This window comes from Buteo buteo, chromosome 1, assembly GCF_964188355.1.
Source record: "Buteo buteo chromosome 1, bButBut1.hap1.1, whole genome shotgun sequence".
NCBI lineage: Eukaryota > Metazoa > Chordata > Aves > Accipitriformes > Accipitridae > Buteo > Buteo buteo.
The window spans coordinates 35,029,050-35,052,729 of record NC_134171.1 but is presented as its reverse complement, the minus strand read 5'-3'; the positions used below and the strand labels follow the sequence as shown (position 1 = coordinate 35,052,729).

Sequence of the window (23,680 nt, the reverse complement as noted above, 5' to 3'; positions counted from 1 at the left end):
GATCATCGAGTCCAACCATCAACCATGCCCACTAAACCATGTCCTGCAGTACCCCGTCTACTCGCTTTTTGAATACCTCCAGGGATGGTGACTCAACCACTTCCCTGGGCAGCCTGTTCCGATGTTTGACAACCCTCTCAGTAAAAAAATTTTTCCTAATATCTAACCTAAATCTCCCTTGCCACAACTTGAGGCCATTTCCTCTTGTCCTATCTCCAGCCACCTGACAGAAGAGACCAGCACCCACCTCACTACAACCTCCTTTCAGGCAGTTGTAGAGAGCGATAAGGTCTCCCCTCAGCCTCCTCTTCTCCAGACTAAACAGCCCCAGCTCCCTCAGCTGCTCCTCATAAGACTTGTGCTCCAGGTCCCTCACCAGCTTTGTTGCCCTTCTCTGGACACGCTCCAGCACCTCCATGTCTTTCCTGTGGTGAGGGGACCAAAACTGAACACAGGACTCGAGGTGCGGCCTCACCAGTGCCCAGCACAGGGGAACAACCACCTCCCTGCTCCTGCTGGCCACACTATTGCTGATACAGGCCAGGATGCCGTTGGCCTTCTTTGCCACCTGGGCACGCTGCTGGCTCATATTCAGCCGGCTGTCAACCAGCACCCCCAGGTCTCTCTCTGCCAGGCAGCTTTCCAGCCACTCTTCCCCAAGCCTGTAGCGCTGCATGGGGTTGCCGTGACCGAAGTGCAGGACCCGGCACTTGGCCTTGTTGAACTTCATATGATTGGCCTCAGCCCATCGATCCAGCCTGTCCAGATCTCTCTGTAGAGCCTCCCTACCATCAAGCAGATCGACCCTGCCTCCCAACTTGGTGTCGTCTGCAAACTTGCTGAGGGTGCACTCGATCCCCTCGTCCAAATCATCGATAAAGATATTAAACAGAACAGGGCCCAACACCAAGCCCTGTGACCTGCCGCCAACTGTATTTCACCCCATTCACCACAACCCTCTGGGCTCGGCCATCCAGCCAGTTTTTCACGCAGTGAAGAGTGCACCCATCCAGGACACGAGACGCCAGTTTCTCAAAGAGTATGCCATGAGAGACAGTGTCAAAGGCCTTGCTGAAGTCGAGGTAGATAACATCCACAGCCTTTCCTTCATCCACTAGGCGGGTCACCTGGTCATAGAAGGAGATCAGGTTGGTCAAGCAATTGACCTATTCATACAGGATTGGTCTTGCTCAAAGGTGTCCTCTCCCAACAGCAGTTCAGCTGTAGGTCTTTAAAGCTTCAGGCAGGAGGACATGTGCCTATGCAGCCTAAGATGAGCAGTAAAACCAGCTATGCTGGTTGGTAGTTTGTAAAGGACAACTCTATAAGGAATTGGGAAACAAATTTGCCTCCAGTCATGGAGGAAATCCTTGAAGAAATATTAACAGAGCTCTCCAGTTCCTGGCAAACTGCCATTTACTCTGTTGTTCTTAAAGAAAGGACTGTGATTACTAGCAACCAACTCCTAGTTTAACCTGGTGCTATTAACAGAAAATGTAAGGGCAGCTTCCAGAACTAAGGACTCAACTACAAGAAACTGAAAGTTTGCATAAACATTTAAGAAATTATGATGAAGATCTAACTAAACTTATGGGACATTTTAAGCTACATAGGGTAGTGTTTTTGCAGAAAAGAGAGACTGGTTTTAGTCTAATATGAAATCTGAAACTAACAGTCATACAGGAAGAACCCTTCTACTGTGTGGTTTTCTAGCTCTGGTTCCAGATAAGGGTATAAAATAATTCTCTTAATCCTTGAACTAATAAAAGAGATTCATCCTCCCCCTACTGACTTTGATAGAATTAAAACTTGTAACAAAGACAACTGGAAGGAAACCCCAATCAAGTTGAACAATCAAGGAATTTTTTCTTTTTCCTTGTTTACTGTTGTCCTGGTTTTGGCTGAGATAGAGTTAATTTTCTTTCTAGTAGCTGGTATAGTGTTATGTTTTGGGTTCAGCATGACAGGAATGTTGATAACACGCTGATGTTTTCAGTTGTTGCTAAGCAGTGTTTAGATTAAGTCAAGGGTTTTTCAGCTTCTCATGCCCAGCCAGCAAGAAGGTTGGAGGGGCACAAGAAGTTGGGAGGGGACACAGCCACGGCAGCTGACCCAAAGTGGCCAAAGGGTTATTCCATACCATGTGACATCATGCCCAGTATATAAACTGGGGGGAGTTGGCCTGGGGGGATCGCTGCTTGGGAACTAACTGGGCATCGGTCAGTGACTGGTGAGCAATTGTGTTGTACATCTCTTGTTTTGTATATTCCAATCCCTTTCCTATTATTATTGTCATTTTAGTATTGTTATTATCATTATTAGTTTCTTCCTTTCTGTTCTGTTAAACTGTTCTTATCTCAGTTCACGAGGTTTACCTTTTTCCTTCTGATTCTCTCCCTCATCCCACTGGGTGGGGAGGAAGTGAGCAAGTGGCTGCGTGGTGCTTGGTTGCTGGCTGGGGTTAAACTGCAACAAGTGTATACTGGTTAGTCAAAGCATTCCCTTAAAAATACACAGTAAAGTAATGCTTTAGAATATTTTAGTTTTTCAATATGTTAAATGAGAAATTAAAGTGCAGAATGTGCAAAAACTGCAGGCCTAACTCTGAAGTCAAATTGCAATGAAATAAAGAGAACCTATGAAAATTAAGAAAAAGTATACTTGGAAAACAAGTCAAATTTTACATCACAGAAATTGATGTATGTGGTGCAGTGAAATGACTTCCACACCTATTAGTAACTCAAGAAATGAAGGGAAATCTGTAGCAGCAGCCTATCTATCTATGTTTCTATCAAATTAATGTTAAAAAGATTATTAATCTCATTGATAAAACACGTATTGAATTCAAGTGGAACAGAAGACCAATAGCGAGCTCTTCTGAAAACATCACATATTTTCATCAATGCTTACACATTTGGTGATGTGTTACAGTATATTCATTCAGCATGAATGAATCTTACAAGTCTGGTTTGCAAGCTGCTAAATATGTCAGGTGATAAAAGATGTGTACAGAAACCTTTTTGTCACCTAAATTAAAACAACTTTTTTAATCAAATAGTAAATTAATATCCTAATATTTTGTGCTATCTTATATTTATAAACAAGGTATATGCATGTAAGATGATTATACTTGTAGATGTATGACTGACGATGAAAATCTTAGATTCTCACACTGATCAAAGGGATTGCTTATTGCAATTTCAGTCTGATTCTACAGACATTGTATCTCCTATATATTTTATAAAACAGATTTTAATAAGTGGTTTGGAAAATTACATTCCACGGTATTCTATTTTGATTTATTATCTCTAAAGCTGGTTTATGTAGCACATGCAATGCTCCAGAAGATTAAAATTAATAAAAACTGCAGTCAAGAACCAGCTGTAGAGTTTAGGCATTGAATAGGTTCTTAGATTAACAGAAATAGTGTGAAACTGAAAATTTACAGGCCTTGTGCATTAAACCTCTGTGTGCCCTTTATAAATACTTCATGTGCCGAAGAAAACTGAAAAGAACCAAACCAACAGGAATTTGATGAATGTTCTTGAAATGAGTTAAACTTATTATTAGTGAAGTGTCATTGTTTTTACTATCATAGATTCCCCAACTCTTTATGCATGATCCTTTCTCTAAGGAAAAGGGCAGAATACATAATGAACTCTGATACAAAAATGCTTGCCTCTATGCTGAATCAAATAAAAAAAAATGAAAAATGCTGCAAGATGGTTTTATCAGACTAGCTGTAAAAGGAACATTGATTTGTCTTTGAGATCACATAGTAAGTTTATGTCTTAGGAAACTCATTGGTACTCCTGATTATCCATGGTATTGTGTCCCATTAGGTAAAGCCTTTACTTTGCCTATTGCCAGTTTCAACAGGCAAAATGTTAATACTCAGAAAGAAGGGTAACATGATAATGAGGAGGAAATTAATAGCTGAATAAACTGAGTTTAATTTTACGATAGGGTACTATAAGAACAAGTCCATTTTTATTCAAAAGTTCCACCTTCTGAAATGGGTCCTGTTGTCTTTACAGGGGGAGAACAGAAAACTTTAAAGTGGCCTTTACACAGCATAGAAAATCATTCCAGCAGCAGTTCAGTGGGCAGCGTTAGAAGTCTGTCAGCATTTCCATTATAAACTTGTATTTTCTGGGGTTTATAACTTAGCTGTAAAATTCACTCCAGACTGGAACTTGGCATGAAAGTTCTCACAATCAAGTATTGTATTTTTAATATACTTATATAGGGAATATACTTCAAAGTGAACTTGGAATGTACTAAAGGGATTCTGAAACTTCTTCTTTATAAAGTTAACTCAAGACCAGTTTAACAGTGAAAAAACCCCACCCTAAAACCTGAAAAATACTTGAAAACTAAAAACAGTGTTTACAGGAGGGGACATATGAAAGCTCAAAACCTTCAATTTTGCAGCAGGCTTGTGACAGTACAAGAAGGAGCAAAATTTTTAATGTGTTGTATTGATGTCCCGTAACTGAAAAACTTTTCCTAACATTCGCTCTAGAGCAAAGCAGTTGCTAGGAGTGTGAATCAGAGAGAGGATTGAAAATTAAAAGAAGGGAAGACAGAAAAAAAGCAACTCATTTTGAAAAGATTCCTTTGTTCAGAGATTTGTTCAGAGATAATTATTCCTTATTTAAATGGTATCATCCTGCCTTGTTTGACATGGTCACAGCTCAAGCTAGAACAACTTCCACCTTCACATGACTGAAACTATATCCTTTTGATGATGGCTCTTGTGTCTGTTGCATGTTGAACAGCCTTTTGCAACCTCCCCATTCGGCCTTGGTCCCCATTAGGTCTGGGTTGAACTGGCCAGCCTGTATGTGAACTCCTATCACGTAGGAAGTCCTATTGTGTTTGGACATCTGTAGCTTTCCTGTTTGAAAGGCTGGTCCGCAAAATGTATAAAAATCAGATAGCCTCATTAAAAAACAAACAAACAAAACAAAACAAAACAAAACGTGAAAGAGCATTTTGACAAAAAGTTACTAAAACCCCAAGATTTTGAATGCAACATATGGTCAATCTCACCTAAAAAACTGCAGTTATTTAGTCTTATTTTCCCATATGACTACATTACCTCTCTCTTTCTCAAAAACTTGCTTCAAAATTTTTATTGTGTCTTTGATGATTCTTATATTCTCCCTTTAGGAATGTGTTTTGATTGAAAGTTGAATGAAGAACCAGGAGGTCTGGCATCATCCTTTAACTCTTGAGTTTGTGTTGATGAAAGGCTATTTAGGATATCATTGGACAGCCAATGATGTCCTGAGCTTGTAGGAAGTTCTGTGATTTCTGAAACTGTCTTGTTCCTCAGAAATTGAACCCAAGTCCTGTCAACATTTTCCAGGAAACAGCCACGAACAATTCAAGAATAGCAAACAGAATGTGCCACCTACCCATGTTGGTGAGATTGGTTTGTGTTACTGTTACCTGGCTGATGGGAGATACAGAGTATGGGTCAATTGCCTGCTTACAAGACTATTAGTTAGTTGTAAAATGATGTAGTAAAGATTACTGAAAAGGTCTACTAACTTTTGAAATATTTGGGGTATAATCACATCTGACTAACAGTTTAAAAAATTATATAACACAATTCATTATGCTTTAGTTTATATTGTAATGAAACCTGAAAAACATGTTCATCCAAGAAGTAATTCAAAATTAAAAGACTGAATCAAAACCCAGAGTTCAAGATCCTTGAAGCTTGCATATTAGGTTAGAAACCCTAGTTTAAACCCAAGCTTAAATAAGAATTAAAGTTCATAGTCTAGGTACATTTCTAATCATTGTAATTATAATGATCATGTTTTTCTTTTTCATGGCTTTTTCATTTTATGGCCATTCTGTGTCTTCATAAGTGGGGGTCCTCTCTCATAAGCCAAAAAATCTTTATTGTTTTCCTGACTTATTTTGAGTCCTGTTATGTTTATAGAATTGCTGTCTCCCAGTCATTGACAATAGGTCATTTGATGACGACATTGTAGTTATCCATACTAATCTACACACATTATGAGTTAAGATTTTTCTTAATTGAACTTTATTGCACACATCTTTCATGTTTAGAGATATTAAAAGCAAAACAACTACAAGTCTATTAAAAACACTTATTTTGAATAAGGGACTTTTGAAGTTTGAAAAGAAGTGTTAATTGTTTCTTCTGATAACAAATAAAATTTCTTCTTATTTTTTTTAATAAAATCTGATTAAGTTTCATCTCACAGCACCTGGATGAGTGATTTCATAGTAAAGTTGCACTGATATCATAAGTTCATGTCAACCATAGCTTGAAAGCAAACAAAAAAAAGAAAAGTAGCAACAAAGAAAAAGAACATAAATAATCTACATCATTACTTTCTTTCACCTAAAACTGAGCAGATGTTAGCTCTTTCTGGAGTTAAGATACCATTAGGTATTTACAGGACTCTTCATATTCCACAAATTACACACAGGAAATTCAATTCTTTTTTAAGTGGCAGCACTATTTGCACTACAACTACCTTGTTTGTTGGTGGGTTCCTCAAAGGCTTAAATAAAAAAAAAGTTTCAATTTAATGTTTAAATTCCAGGGTATCATGAGTCATAATGTATCTACTCACTGTCATATAATGTGTATTGCAACATATTTATGGTGTGGAGAAACAGCAAGCTGTAGTTTTCTTATGTGAAACCGGGGACAAAGTGATTTTTTTCCATGGATTTCAAGGACTGCAGGAATTAAGGAAATGACTATTAAAAATAAACTCCATTGAATTGAGTTCTATGGAGATGTTACTTGTTTACTCTTTTGAAATGATGAGAAGAACCAGGGAATACGGAATGATCACCACACAACATCTGTTAGAAAATTATTTATGGTGCTGAAGGAAGTATAAAAGGTAAGACCTTCAATGTAAGCAGAATTGTAAACCAAACAAAAATGTATCTTGCAGTTCTGAAGTACACATTTGATGTCTTCCTTTATTTAAATGTGTTTTTATCTCCTCCTCACTGACTGATACTTGTGAAGGTGATGGGATTCTGATATGATCATATTTGTAGCCCAAAACACATATCTAGACCTAATAAGACATTCATCTGAACCTTGGAGAATTAATCTGAAGTGAACCTGAATATTTTTGATACTCAAAAGTGTTTTCCTCCAATACAGAATTTCAGTGGAAAAGATTTTTTCTTTTATCGTTTCATTTTCCAGTTCATGTAGTTCACTAATATTAAAATGTTTTCCTAATGATTCCCTGTTAGCCAGAAATTAGCTAAAACATTAGCCATATACTCAATATAAAAGATACTAAATGGTACAACAGAATAAGAATGAAGATTGAACTTCAGTAAATTAAAGCTAAAATGTCAATTTTCAGCATCATATGACTAAGTACTACAGTTTTTAAAATACTGTAATAGTTTAAGGAGTAGTACAGCTTATCGTTAATTTGATTTGGAGGTCCATTTAATTCATGCTGGAACTGAACCTTAATGGATCTTGCGTGCACTGTCAGATTTTCCTGGCCAGTAGCATTTTGACCCTTCCATACAAATTTGCATCATATTTTCTGAATCAAGTAGCTGATGCTACTCATGGAAGTTTTAAACAATGTCATAAAAACACATATTGAATAATTTCTTACATCATGAATGCAAAGAGATGCCTACATTTAAAAAAAAAACAAACCAACAAACAAAACCAAAAAAACCCAAGGCCTTTTAATAAAGAAGCAAGAAACTGAAGGTCATTTTAGGATCTTAAATTATCTCTGAACATAAAAATGGAGATAGTGACACCGTGACAAGATAGATAAGTTTTCTGCTTTGCAGAAACCAGATTTATTTTTAGGTGGTATAAATCAAATCTGTGCTGAGAGGCCAACTTCAAAAAACAAAGGAAGAATTGGCAGTGAGAGGTTTTCAGCAATTTGTCTAAAGTGAACCCATCCACAGTGTTTCATCCTAGCAGAGTGCCTAACTGTGAAAATTGTTCAAACAGTAGCTCTCCTTGGCTTGCCAAAAGGGGATTACGAACTGAAGTCAGTGTTGCAGGAAACGTCACCTACCCTTCTGAAAGACTACCAATTAATCGAAAAAAGCCTTTTGTTCATCTAAAAAAAATAACTGTACCATAGTTGTTATTCTTTATTTAACAAGCTAAGTAGATAACGTACAGAATATTTCACTGTAATTATTTTATTTTAATTTCTGCTGGATTAGCTTGTAAGGGAATGTAATGAACTGCCTTTCAGTTTGTGCTCACAAAGGGGCATGAAAGCTGGCTAAAGGAAAGTAAGTGATAATTGATGAGGTTGTACTCAGTTTATTGTGACAGGGATTGTAGCTTAGTGTAGAAGGAGTTTTTAAAAGAGATTAAGGTTTTTGTGATTTCTTTAGTCATTTTGCTCCAAAACAACAACAAAAAACAACCCAGTAACAAAGCAGAACTAGGCAAAATAATCATTCTCAGGTCCCATATTACTACACTGTGTTTTAAACTAATGGAAGCAAGCCTATGAAACCAGCGTAGTGGGGATGCTTTTTGTCTGCATATTTGCTCTTCTCCTGTTTTAATCATCTCTCAAGAGACATGGGCAATAAATACTGTCTGTGATGAGAACACTTTATCACACTATTGAAAGAAAGTTATCTCCCCCTGGGACACTCCCTGCCTTCTGGGTATTTATGAGTATGGTGATAATGTCACTTCTTCCAGGAAAATTACAATTAATTATGTATAGTTGTTTGCTATTCTAAAAAGACCAGGGAGACTAAGATTTACATGATAATATATTTGCAAAAGCTGTTTTCTCTGCCTCCTCTAACACTAACATTCAGGGAACATTACGATGTCACAAACCATAAAGGCAATAATATTCACAGGTCAGAAAAAAACACACTTTAGAGTTTATGCTTTAATACTAATGTACAATGTGCACCTGAAGGTTTCCATTCAGAAAAATCATCCTTATTTAGAAACAGCAGTCCAGCAAGGGCTTAAGTTTTGCTGAATACAATGAAGCTAACGCTCACGCTTCTAGGCTTGCCTGAGCTGGAGACAGCATTCAAGTCTTCAGCATTATAGGCCAGGTGGTGCGTTTCACATTGACTTGCCCTTTCTTTTAATAGATTTACTACAAAGCCTAGCAGAATTGGAAAGCAGTGTTTGTTGGAAATTTTTCTCCTTTTTTCTTCCTTTTGATGTTTTAAAGGCTTGATTCAAAGCTTGTTGAAGTCATTGGGAACATACAGCGGGTAAGTTATCGAACAAGCTTTGGAAATGCTAAATGCCTGTGACTCTTGCAGCGTTTGGGCACCATCAGTATCTCTGAAAACTATTTGGATCAATGCAGGCACGATCCTCGAATATTACCAGAGCCACCGTTTGCAATAATTAACGCAAGCACCTATTAACGACCTTCGGTTCGTGTACAAATGCTCCAGCACACATCAAATAGAGCCCCGGTAGCGTGCAATGCCTAGGCTGGAGGAATAGCTCCTCTAACCGTGAGCTGTAACAACCCGGGTTGGGGAAGGGCCGAGCCGTGAGCCCTCCTCGCAGGCTGCGAGCATTCCCAGCGTGCCTCGCAAGCCTCTGCACTCCCCGGCCCACTTTCATCTGCCTTCACCTCAGGCTCCAGATGTGGGAGGCGGCAACGCGATGGGAGTTCAAAGCGGCAGCCCACGAAAAGGGCTCGTCGAGGCTCCTCAGCGGGGAGGCCCCGGCTGGCAGATCCCCTTCCCCGTCTGCAGCGCAGCGCAGCGGCCTCTCCTCCGCACGCCGCCCTGATGGGCCAGGTGCAGCTGGCGGGCAGATTGCGAGCCCTACCAACAAGCTGCGTCTGGTAGAGACGACGGTGGAAAGCCTGGGAGATCAAAGGACGCGAGGTGTGGCGGCAGCTCCTGGCTCCGAGCCTCGCCTGCTGCAGCTGCTTGCTGCCACGAGGCAAACCGGGCTGCGCAGATCGTAGGTGGGTTTGGTTTGGGGGGAATGGGAGTCTCCGGTGCCGCTGCGCTCAGGAGCCCATACACACCAGGGGTAAAGGGCTGGGAATAGGAAAAGGAGGCAACGGAAGGACGTGGGTGGTGGACTAGGGAGGGGGATGGCGTCCGTCAGAGGAAGAGCTCCGGAGCTGCAGCCTTGCACCTCTCCTTCTGCCGTCCGGGTGGGAAGGACGCTGCAAGGTGGCACGAAGCTCACGGGATTTGGACATCCAGCCAATATAGATACTAGAAGTGCGAAATACTCAAAAGAGGTTTAGAAATCTGAGCCAAAGGCCTGCTTGCTACTTGAATGATATTTTATGGTCCCGAGTGGAACATGAGTGTATTACTCTTGCTGTTTCCCTGCCGGCACGTATCGCATTACTTTATTTAGCCTCTGTTTGTAGTAAACATAAGCTACTCTTGTGTTAAAAGTAAAGTAAATCTCAGATAGTTTTATCTTTTTCAGGTAAGAAAGCTCAATATTTGCTGGCAACATTATAAGAAACGGATTTTGCAATCTGTTGACACTCTAATTCCTCCAAAACCCACAGTTTGCAAAGCACAATAATGAATGTATTGGAATTTTTAAAAGGTGGAATTACACTTTTTTCTAGCAAACAAAGATGGCTTGAATGGAATTTTTTTTCTCTATTTTTCCTCTTCAGGCTGTCCAAATGTACAAACCCTGTTTGCACCACTTCATAAACAACAGTGAGCATTTGAAAGAGAAATGAGCTTTTTGTCAAAGATGCAACAAAGAAAACATTGAACCATGAAAAAAATATTTAAGTCTTACAGAAATTTCCATGAAAAATAACCTCAAATGTACACATGACAAAGCGTGCCTTCCCTGGATGTGAAAACTCAAAGCAATTTTAAAAAAGAAAAGAAAACTAAAACCGTGCCATACAACTTTTAAAATCTCAGAAACACCCCAGCTCCCGTAAATAAATAAATAAATATAAGTTTTGTAGTGCTAAAGCATACAGAAGGCTCATGTATCAGGATGAAAAGGTGAAGACTTTTTAAATTGGGCCTTCTCTGAGGCAATACATTTCTTTTATTTCCTATTCTCTTTTTTTTAGTAAATGCTATTACTTTGAAACTCTCCTGGCATTTTGCAAGCAATAAAAAAGGCAAACAGTGTTCTTTTCTGTAAATTGCTCCTGTCTAGTCCTCTGTATGCTTGCTTAAAAGGAATATGTAACTACTTCCATTCTGCTGCTTTTCAGTTTGATAATTGTTACATTTGCAGGCAAATAAAGTCACAGAAATTTCCATAAAGACATAGGACTAGTGCTACACAAAACATGGTTCAGACTTTTTCCTTTCATTTCATACTTTATCCTTTTTCCTTCAGGAGAACATTAGACTCAGACTCAAGCAAAAGCTAAAATGAACCTTCCTCTGACTTTGATGAGATTAGTAATGTGTTTTTCTTTAATTAATCACAGCAATCACTCAATATTAGGGATACTGATCTTTTCTTTAGCTGGTATCCTGACCTATCTTACAAATTAACATCTAAGTTATGAACCAATTCCATTGATAATAATCTTTCTGTCTTTTAACAACAAAAAGTAGACTGATCCAAAAATAACCATATTTATTCTTTTTCAAGGAAAATGCTTGAAAATGTTCTTTATGATTTGAACCAGTCAGTATAAATGCTTGCTTTCTGCAGACAATGTGGCCAGTATAGTTAGTTTTCCAAAGGAGTTCCAGGACAACTTATCTCAGGAGAAACCATTCAATTCTCTGGCATCACAAGTTTCTCAGTGAGATAACTCCAAAGTATCCATCTTATTCTCTCTCCATCTAGCAGGCTCTTAAGCTGTCTTGTTTCATAAGCAAACAAACATCTAGGCTGATCACTTGCCCCTCGCACCAGTTTACCTTTTCACTGACTCTGTGTTACTGGTGGTAACACACCTAACCAGATTTTGGCATCCCTGCCTCCCTTCTAGAAACGTATACAATTTTCCATTTTATTCCCCTGAAAAAAAAACTTCATTAAAAATGTATATCCCATGGAACTTTCTACATTTTCAGCTTTTGTGTTTCTGCAAACACCGGTTACAAGTAAAAGGAAATAGAAAATTTTGTTCAGAGCGTTCCCAGTTTTTGCAGAGTTCTAGTAAATGTGCTGCTGTCACCTAGCAACTTTATTTTCTCTCCTTTTGGTATTGGAATGTCAATATGTGGAGAATGGTAAACTATCAGCCAGCTCTCCTTGAAATAAATCTTCAAGAAATCCCACATGAAACTGACTTAATTCTGTCTCCCGGAAAATAACTCAGAAAAGAGACTTGCTGTAATAAGGTAATGTTTTTCAGCTGGTGTTTCAGGTGAGCTTGCAGGTCTGAATTCTCTACTCCTGAAGGAGTTTTCCACAGCACAGGGTTCATTTGGACCCAGCTTCAGAAAAGCATTTAGGGAGTGCTGAAGCACATCTGTAAGTGGTAAGCACCTAAACAGAGCCCTAAATGTGAGTACATTAAATGTATGTTTACACTGAAATGTGTGTGCTTAACTTGGAGGGATTTACAGCTAGTACTGTAAAGATCTTTGAGATTTCAGTCATACACTTTCTAACTTGCTTTTGAATCCTTAATTAGTTGCTGAATCAAAACCTCCATGTTTTGTCAAATCAAATGAATTGGTGGTTATGTCTGTACTTTGTCAAAGTAACAGACCAGTAATTTAATATTGAAAGGAATCTCTGGACAACTGTCATTGCTTACCCTGGTAATGTCTTGCACAAACAAGGGGTGTTACTTCTACAAAATATATCTGTCTGTAAAAAAAAAATTCTGCTCTTCTTTATACATTTGTCTGGTTTTACTTTTAAATCAGTGACAAAATAAAAAAGAGACAGAAATAAATAATAGAAACTTAACCTTACTACTTTAGCATAGAGATGCAACTAGTCAACATCTGAGCAATCTTAGTATGCAATTGTAATAAAATAAGATAAATCAATACTTTGGAGCAGATGCAACACAGACAAGCAAGTCTGAAAGGATGTAGAATCTCTTGGAAAGAAGGGGAGGAGAAAAATGGGCTAGATGAGACAAATGTATTTGGTACCCTTCCTCAGTTGTCTGAAAAGACATAACAGATTATTTCAAGCTCTTGTAGTTATACAATGTGTGTTAACACCAGCAAGTCTTGAAATATTCTATAATAGAAAGTAATGTACACGTATGTATATTCACTTAAAAATAAAATTAAAAATATAATTTCAGTAATCTTACCAATTCACAATCCTTCCTAACTGAAGATCTCCAGTCTGGTTCTTCCTTTCTAATCAAGTACTTGTAGCCTGTCAGGATCTGGTTTGGGGTGTAAACCTCCATCATTACTGAATGATTGCTTGATATTCTAACTGCTTCATTTCTTTCTAAGTACAATCTACTATTTTAACAATGTAAGACATGACTCAAATGGCATTGATATTAATTTCCTGGGAGTGGTTACTTCTACTGAGTTTGAATGTTAGCTACTACAAGAAACTTTTTATATTTAAATGTCTATTATTTGGGACTTTCTAATGTCAGTGCTGCAGATAGAGTTGGCCTCTAAAATGCCAGGACATTTATAACTTTCTTAGAGAGACAATAATGCTAAGGAATTTCCCTTGTGTTAAAATTCAAACCATCCACTTACAGACTGTCCCCGTAAAAGTAATAGTACAGTTTGTTAATTGTTCAGCATTCAATCCTTGTGTGAGTTCAAGACAACCCAAAATGTGCAAACACAGGGAAATATGACAGTTCCTGCCTGACTGAGTGTATGGTTTGAACAAAAGATTTTGTAAGGACAGACTGGCAAGAACAAGGAATATCATAAGACTATTGCTTACAGATTAGTAGAAGGTGCACAGCTGCTGAATTTGTTAAATATATCATGCTTTTAGGAAGAGATTTGAGAGATGGGAAGGATATAAAGGTTTGCACTTATTTATATACTGCACCTCCATATGGGGATCAGCATAAGAAAGCACAAAATTTCTTTGAAAATCTGTGAAGTGTTTGAAAGAAGTTGAAGTCTCGAGTCAGTCAGAAACAAGTCAGCCTTTCCAAGTTGAATGAGAGGAAATAGTGAGGAAATAGGGAGAATCATTAACAGTGAAATTGAGTAGTTTTAAGCTCAAAATTATAAAGGAGCAGGAGCCAGTGGAGATATGTTGTGCTGGTTTTGGCTGGGATAGAGTTAATTTTCTTCACAATTGCTAGTATGGAGCTATGTTTTGGATTTGTGCTGAAAACAGTGTTGGTAACACAGGGATGTTTTTGTAATTGCTGAGCAGTACTTACACAGAGCCAAGGCCTTTTCTGCTTCTCCCACCACCCCACCAGCGAGGAGGCTGGGGGGCACAAGAAGTTGGGAGGGGACACAGCTGGGACAGCTGACCCCAACTGACCAAAGGGGTATTCCAGACCGTATGACGTCATGCTCAGCGCACAAAGCTGGGGGAAAGAGAAGGAAGGGGGGACGTTCGGAGTGATGGCGTTTGTCTTCCCACGTAACCGTTACGCATGATGGAGCCCTGCTTTCCTGGAGATGGCTGAACACCTGCCTGCCCATGGGAAGTGGTGAATGAATTCCTTGCTTTGCTTTGCTTGCATGTGCGGCTTTTGCTTTACCTATTGAACTGTCTTTATCTCAGCTCATGAGTTTTCTCACTTTTACCCTTCTGATTCTCTCCCCCACCCCACTGTGAGGGAGGTGAGTGAGTGGCTGCGTGCTGCTCAGTTGCTGACTGGGGTTAAACCATGACATATGTTCCCACACTAATAATATGTTCAAAGTAATAAGTTATGAAAATAATCTTTGCAGCAGCTTCCTGCAAAACAAACAGAGCCCTCTCATTTATGGAGGTGTATCAGTACGGGCCAGAGGGACTATGTTATATCATGTCCATTTGAATTAATCTAGCCTTAAGAGTGGAATAATACATCAGATCTAGGAGGGTGACAATACTTTGTTGAGTGCATGGTATCCTATTAAGCAGTATGTGTGAGAAAGACACTTCTGTCATCCTAGTGTTGAAAGTTAATTTCTGTGCATGTTGCTTCCTTCAGGTACCATTTAATACGACATGAGCTGCTTGGGACAATATAGATATATATATATATATTATGAATGTGTGAAGGTGGGGAGCTCTTAACCACATTATCATACAATACTGTCCAGAAAGGGTACCTTACGCCTTTCAACTTCAGCTGTGTCATCCCTACCAGAAGTGTATGATCAGGATTTAACTTTAATGGTAGATTAACAGAGAACACAGTCCTACCTACGTGTATTTCTTACTGCCAGACTTTTTAGCAGAGTTCCCTATGGGTTGGTGTCGTGTCCCAAAGTTGGAGCGACTCAGGTTCGTGGATTTCCTTTGTCAGAATTAAGGTGAAATGACACCAGGGGAGTTCAAACAACAATCAACATTTATTCAACCTAGCTAACTTTGTCCAAGTACACATGAACTTCTTAATGTGAACCTTGCAACATGTCATTAAGCCGCTGTTTGAGAAGAGAAGGGAAGTATAGAAAAAGAAATGGAAGAAGAAACATGAAACGTATCAGAAGGAGAGCCCTCCCGTTGAGTCACGAGGCTCAGAGCAGCCCCCCTTGCTTTCTGGACTCCTTCTCAAAGAGGAGCTCAGGGGCGGCTAGATCCACTCCTAGTCTCAGACTTGGTCAACGGTTTATGTTTCAAAGGATGAGGTGTACAGACTGTGGAGAAGAGAGAAGGAAAAGAGGGAGAGAGAGAATGAGAGAAAGAAAGAAAGAAAGAAAGAGAGAAGGGTTTCACCAGTCCTGGGTCCAGCGTTGGTCCAGCCAGCATAGAGATCCAGTTCCAGAGGGTGCGCGCCGAGGACTCGTTCTCCCTTCTTTTATAGTGTGTTCGATGGTCTCGACATGCGCAGTCCCATTCCCGGGGTTCTCTGGAATCAGTCAGTGAGCTCGGGGGGGGGGGGGGGTTGTTCATTGCAGAGTTGCCTCTCTTTTTCTGCTGGCATGACCGCTTAAGATAGAAGCACAGTCCCATCCTCCGTGGGGCCTCCTCCTCCAGGCGCTGCTGTGCTCCTTCTCCTGGTCACTTAAGATAAGGACTTGAGGCTTTGGAGAAGTGCGGTCCCACCCTCCGGGGGGCCCTCTCCTCTGGCCACATTGTTCTGTTCACAAAACTCCAGCATTTTTACAGAGGCCATTTTCTTCACCAAAGTCCTTCAACGAATGTTTGAGATATTGACTATAATTTGTCAGACTGTCACAGTTGGTAAGTGAAGGTTAGCTACCAATATAGGAAATAAAAACTTTATCTAATTATTTATACACAAAAATAGTGGGTTTACACATAATATTTGCTGTTTTCATTTCAGGTATTTGGAATCTGGAAAATGTCCTGGGCATACAGAGGACAATGCATATGGACCTTTTGAACTGGGAATATCTAATCAGCCTCTTCCATCTTGTAGAATCTGCTGGTGGGGTGATGTTAGCAAGACATCTGGCAGCATGTTCTTGGAGTTAAACATCACTTTTATATGAAAGAGAGAGTTCATATTACTCAGGAGTATTATTATGAACTGCTTGGATGCTCAAAGCCTGTTTCTGTTAGGCACATTTGCAATATAGGAACACATACCTGGTAAAATGATTACAGACTTTCCTAAACTACAAAGGTCTGGTTTCCTTAATCTGGGCTTCTGCAAACTTTTTTAAAGCTTTTAGGGAGAGAAGGTGACTTTAAAATGGAAAGTGAAGGCCTGAAGTATGGTCTTCTAGTTTATATTAATTTGGTCTTATGAAATAAATGTCCTAAAATTATGTGCTGAATATATCCTTTAGTTGATGGTGAACTATGGATCTGCAATCACATTTTGCCTCCACAATCTCCTTTTCTGAGACATCTCGCATATCTATAGACGTATGACATTTAATCCCATTCTGAACATTGGTGTATGTTTGGGGTTTTTTTTTAGTTTGTTCACATTTCAGGAAACATTAACAATCAGCTCTTGAACATGATCATTTATTTCTTTTAAATGTTAATTATTCCAAGAAATCAGGAGCTACATTCTTGGTGGCTTAACAGACTAACTTTCTATCTCTTCCAGAAGGAAGATCTATTGCAAATTATCTGTGACTGATGCTGTTTTTCTAACTTTCATAGAAAAGCAAATACTACATTACTACAGTACTGCGCTGATTTTATATAATATTTTCTTAGATTATTTTAGTCAGTTTCCCAGATGCAATTAGTATTTGCAGTGTCTGATAATATCCTGCATGTGGTATTTAGCTTCAAGATATGTTTTGTTCTTTCTCAATGACTAATTTGTGCAACTGATGATACCAGAGACTGAAATTCTGAAAGCTTTTCTGCAGACATACTAAAAGATAAATTTTATCCTCATGAGAAAAATTTAGTTCTGCTTCAAGGTTCTTGCTTATTTGTTTTAATTTTTTCACCTTGTTTTTGTGTATTTTTTTTTGTTTGGTTTCCATCTTTCTGGTACTGAATATTATACAGACATAAATCCATTCTGAAGGGAACTAATTATTCCTCAGGGACTGATGATACTGTTGTAAAAATCAGAAGAGGATTTGGGTTGGCTGATGTTTTCAGAAATGGCAAAGGATCTCATTGTTTCAAAGTTCTTTCTAAGATATGGTAAGACATTTGAGCCTCTGAGTCCCTGCTTATGTGAGTATGCAATTGGTAACGGCCAAAACCCAGTCATATTAGGAGACAAAACTGCAAAAGAACTAAGATTAAAATCTGAAATGAGAGTTTTAAAATAAGTCCCAGCAAGCAAAGGAGAATAATCATATAAGGTAAGAAGAAGCAGATATGTCTACCAAAGGTTCTGAAGAAGTTCTGTGTGCGGGATGATCGTGGTCTTCTTCATACAGCAGGTTGATATAATATTTGAACTTCAAGTTGTTGGTTTTTTAACTTTAAGTGACATTCCAACTCTAAATGTTCTCTGCCTATAGAGGAAATCTCAGATTTGTCAGATATTAATACCATTCATCACAGAGATGTATTCAGAAACAGTGTTGTTATTTCTTATGTTTCTGCTAAGCCTTCTAATTTTCCTTCTTCCCCCTGTGCATCTTCCTGACTAAGACATCATATTTTGGTTTAGTCAGAGTGCGCAGAAAGAGACTAAGTGAGGAACAGGAATGTTTGCCTCATCATTTAGTTCTGAACAGGGACAAAGCATCTTTTTCTTCCCATATGAACATTCAAGACTGAGGTTGTGTCTATTTCCAGAAGTAGTGTGGAGCTACCGGAGTGGATTTACAGGGTGAAACAGTTTGTGCTTGATGTCCATATTAACCATGTTTTGATGGGAATTTACTTCAGATTAACCTCAGTTTGGTTCCATAACCTAAATGACCAAATGGAGCATGTAGTGTGTGCTCCTGAACTCCATCTTCTAGTTTTACTTCATTCATAAGAAATCCAGTCTGTGTATTTCAGGACTGCACCACAACACAAGCCAAAGTACAGTAAGTAGATATGACTGGGACATTCACTTCATCTGTGTTCCTGAGCCTGAACAGCAATGCAAATGTAGATTGACTTCCAGAGAAAAAAGACAGAAAAAGTGTGCCTGCCTTTTACCAAAACAAAGAAAAGGTGTGAGCATCCACCAAAATATCCAGCATTCACTCCCATTCTACTATTCTGTGCTTTTCTTTCTAAAGTGGGATCAGGAAGAGGCATGATAATTTTATCCTATCTCCATGAAATTTTCTGTTCTGTCAGGATGTCATCCCAATTGTTTTTCTTTCTTGTGAGAATTTGTTAGATTTTTCTACTCTCAAAGCTTTAGAAAATAAACAGAGACCTCATCCCCCCCCGGGATATTCCTAATAAATGAAAAATGGTAAATATATTTAAGTATAGCACCTGGTCCAATGTGCAACATTATAGAATGATAAAAAGGGTATTGGAACAATTAACCAATCCATTCATGTTCTACAGCCAGATAGAAAATATTCAAGTTTTTCAAACACATTACCTGTGCTCTACACAGGAATTCCCCAAAAGGCCCAGTAGGTCTTTCACAGTAATTAACACAAAGTGTGGAAGCATGTCAGACAGGAGTCAAGGGAATTCTGTGACAAGCTAAAGCATCATTCAGGAGACCAAGGTGCCTTAGTAAAATTAAGATATCAAGGATACAACAGTAGGCATGGTGAGTGACTCTTGCAGCTTCTGTAGTTCTGTATGGCAGTAAATCATAACATATACAGCAACATAAGCAATTAGAGAAACTGGAATATACAACAAGTATTTAGAGCAGGACTGACATTTTAAGCTCCTTCATAACCAAAAGATAAACAGATAGTTGCCTCTATATTTCACATATTTGGTTAGGCAGCGAAGACTGATGATATGCCTGCATTTTAGTCATCTACCTGCACTTGAGATATTATTTTAAAGGATTATGAGATATTTTTAGTGACTTTTGGTACTGATTTGTATATGCAAATAGTGAGATCTTGAAACTCCCTTGGAGGAATGTTCACTAAAACAGCTGGAATGGATTTAAAGTAAAGTAGAAGCGAGTAGAGCACACTTTTGTAGAAAAATAATTAAATATAATTTCCAGACAAGTCTACTAAATAGACAAGAAAATACAGATGACCCACAAGGAAAAAAAGCTTGCATTTTAGCAACGATACTAAGGTCCAGAAAAAAACCCTGAATTTTATATTATTTGTGGACATTTTTTTGAAAAAACTAGAAGTGGACCCTGCAATTTATAGAAATTTGGAAGCATCAAAGCCCATGGAAAAAATGAAAATAAAGAAGTGAAAATAAACTCAGATGAAGACTGACTTCTCATGATCAACTAAAGACAGAAGATATTACTATATATACCCTGTATCACAATTAAATCCACCTGCACACAAACCCTAGGAAGACTTGTTTCCTACCTACTTGTAGTTTCGGAGAGTTTCATTATCAGGAAAAAATGCCAGTTGAATAATACTGGAACTCTTTAACAGGGCTCCTATTAGGCTTGGTGAGTTAAAAAAAACAAACACTGAGAACAATTTAAGAGATTTAGTATTAAAGGATGTGGCAGGTACACCCTGCCCCTGACAGGAAATGAAACTTCTCCAGGCAGGGAGGAGAGGAAAAAAACCCCAAACCCTAGAGGCCGCAGGCTGAAAATTGAATTGACCAATTGAGATACGCCAGGTACACAGAAGTGTTGACCTTTTGGCCGTTGTGGATTAAAATGACCACAGATCAGATTCGACAAGAGTATAAACGGGGTCCCACCAGAGGACATTTTGAGTCAGTCCTCCTCGGAGCAGTGGGTCTGCAGTTGAGGACTCTCCCCTTGCGTTGGGATGCCACCCTAGGTAACTCCTTGAGGTTGAGAGCCCTCATCTTTTAGGTGATATGTGCATTTTGAGTCATCATTTTAAATCTTAAGAATTCTTAAATCTGCTGTGTAGTACTAATTCCCCTTACATCATTGAGCCTGTGGTTTACAAATGTTATCAGAGTTCTAACTAACTTTTTACTGAAGAATAAATCTGAGTTTTAACATCTGTTGAATTTGATTGTGTGAGCCTCCATAACAAAGGACCATGGTGGTATCAGGCACCAAATACTCCCATGCACCAGCCTTAACAACATTAAGACATAAAAATATGTTGTTGAAGGTATTCAAGTATTTTAGATAATGTGACCAACATGTAATAAGTAAATTAAACTTCCATTTCTAGATTTGAGTTCGTTATGAAATGTACCAGTGTGAAAGCCCTGGAGGAAGAAATACTCTTGCTTGCCCATGGAAAATATACAGCACTTACAGTACCAGAGTATTCCATGTTACCATCATCCATCTCTGCAAAGAAAAATGAGATGTTGTTTAATCACCATGCTTTGGGCTCTCATTACTTAATTTTGATAGTTCCTGACAGAAATTGGGATACTGGGAAAAAGGAAATTTATTCCCCTTCCCTTAATTATAATACTTCTGGCAAGAAAAAGACACTGCATTTTATTAACACCACTGGGTAAAAAAAAAAAAAAAGTTGCAAAAGCAACAGGATTTTATTGGTCATATATTATGATTTCATTTTTTTATCCTAAGAGTATGGTTCAGTTAATCACAATGGCCTCTGGTTAAAAGTGAAGATGTCTATAAATTTTTTTGGCATGAAAGGATACTCAAAATATCAGAACAGAGCAAGAATACAATTTCAAGTCCTAGTTATTAATCCCTTCATTCCAGCATAATGCTTTATTGGTCTCCTAAGACTGCTCTCAGATCAAAAGATGATGAAGTCCTTTGATGTGAGCAATTTCATGCTCTGCACATTCTCCTGATCTCCCTTTCTTGTGCTGACCAAACTTCCCGGACTTGTTCTTCCTTTCCCCAATTTCCTGTAATCTCTTCATCTTCCCATCAGAGGCCACTTCTTCTCAGTATTCCTACTACTAAATCTAACTGCTTATCTTTACCTATTCTTCCTTCAAGAGTACAATGAATTCATCTATTCATGCTTATGATTTTTCCTTCAATATCCAACTCACTAATGCATTTCCCTTGTCACTTTCCTTTCTCTTCATTCTCTTCATGGTAATTGCTCTAGCTTTTATTCTTCTGAACATTTTTTCTTTTTTTTTTTTTTTTTGGTCCATCTCCTATTGCTTGCTCTGTCTGTCACTCTCAAGAATATAAGAATAGATGAACTAGATGATGATAAAGATCCACTTAAATTAGTGCTGATCAGAGGACAGTTCAAATATATAGTGTTAGTTCCCATGATACTGTCCCAAATTCAATATCTTTTAACCTGAAGGGCTCGAGATGGGGTGAGTGTCTGTAAACCAGAAGCTGTGTCCTTTTGCAGAAAGGCTGCAGCACTGATTAAAGATTGTCCAAAATTAAATAGGTTTTGGGTTTTTTTTGGGGGGGGAAATGTTTTGAGAATACAATATTCCCTTATTTTTTCAGCCAGTTTTGGTGCTCAATAATGTAAACACGTGTGTCATATTAAATCAAAATTACTCTAACAAATTTTCACCCACATATGAATGCTAATATACGATCTTCTCAAAACCCAATTGATATGCCATTTCTATTTAAAATAAGTGAAGAGTCCTTTGAAGAGAATCAAGAAAAAGGAAGGTAGAAAACCTGATGCATTTTCTGTCCAACTGTTTAGATATAGTCACTTAAATCTACCAAGTGGTTTGAAATGTGAGTCCATGAATACGAAAAGTTGCTTTATTCCCTTTTCTGTTCAATGGAAATGGTATTTTGCAAAGTTCTTTCTCAAAGCCTTTCACGGCACATTCATTTATAATTTTGGCAAGCATCTTCCAAATGGTGAGGCTAAATTAAAACATACACACTACAAGCAGAACAAAACCAAGCAATAAAAACAATTCATAGTCCAGAAACATGGCTTCCTATCACCCCACTCAGGAATTTATGAGGACTTGCTGAATTTCTGGCTGAAATATTTTTTATTTGGCTGAATTTTAAAGTGTTCTTTAGGTAGAAGTCTTCAGACTTGTATCATCACAACTATTAATAAACTTTGCAAACTTAGTAAAGTCAACCAAACAGCTGTGAATATACCTAGTGAATTGACAGATGGTTCTGCTGAAATGATTTTGTTTGTGGTTTTCAAATGTTGTGAGTGCAGTTAGTGTAATTTTGGAAAAAATATGTAAAATCAGCAACAATTAATCTTTGCTCAAAACAGATCCAGGGCCCTGATTTGTCAGTCAGATTTCAAATTCATATGGTCTTTAGGCATCTGAATTTTGCCTTTCACAAACTTAATTACTAGACTGAAGACATGCACAGATCTTAAAAGAACCATAGCACTTTAAAAGCATCAAAGTGGCATAAGCAGATGAATGAGCCTCTGAAAGACAAGTATCAGTGGGAGCTTCTTACACTTAACCTGTACGATAAATGTGAGGATTCTTAGCTTTCTGTTATTACCTGGACTTAAGTTATCTGGGAGCATTGCTCACTTACCATCAGGTACACAGAAATGACAGCAGCTGGCATGAGTTAATGTTCACACTACTGTACCTGATGGTAACTTGTTAGTCTACCTATTCCTTAATCACATTAGAAAAATGTACCTGAGTTCCTGAAGACACTGAACCAAGGCTATATTTCAATATTCCTCACGGTTTTGTACTTTGGCATTACATACCAAACTGCTGAAGACACAGCACTTAAAAAAATGGAAAATGTTATTATTCCTTTTCATCAAGACCACTGTCATGGTTTAACCCCAGCCAGCAACTAAGCACCACGCAGCTGCTCACTCACTCCCCCCATCCAGTGAGATAGGGGACAGAATAGGAAAAAGTAAAACTCACGGGCCGAGATAAGAACAGTTTAATAGAACAGAAAGGAAGGAACTAATAATGATAGTAATAACAACACTAAAATGACAATAATAATAATAATAATAATAATAATAGAAGGATTGGAACATACAAAACAAGTGATGCACAATGCAATTGCTCACCACCCACCGACCGATGTCCATTTAGTTCCCGAGCAGCGATCCCTCCCTGCCCAACTGCCCCCCAGTTCATGTACTAGGCATAACATCACATGGTATGGAATAACCCTTTGGCCACTTTGGGTCAGCTGCCCTG

General features: G+C 38.4%; 1 long non-coding RNA gene across 1 annotated transcript; it reads left to right on the top strand.

The window, feature by feature from the left end:
* The first annotated feature begins 2,160 nt into the window (after positions 1-2,160).
* On the top strand, positions 2,161-20,590 carry LOC142030774 (uncharacterized). The gene is made up of 2 exons (XR_012650289.1): positions 2,161-2,230; positions 16,386-20,590. It is a non-coding gene; the product is annotated as an uncharacterized LOC142030774 (long non-coding RNA).
* The last annotated feature ends 3,090 nt before the right edge of the window (positions 20,591-23,680 follow it).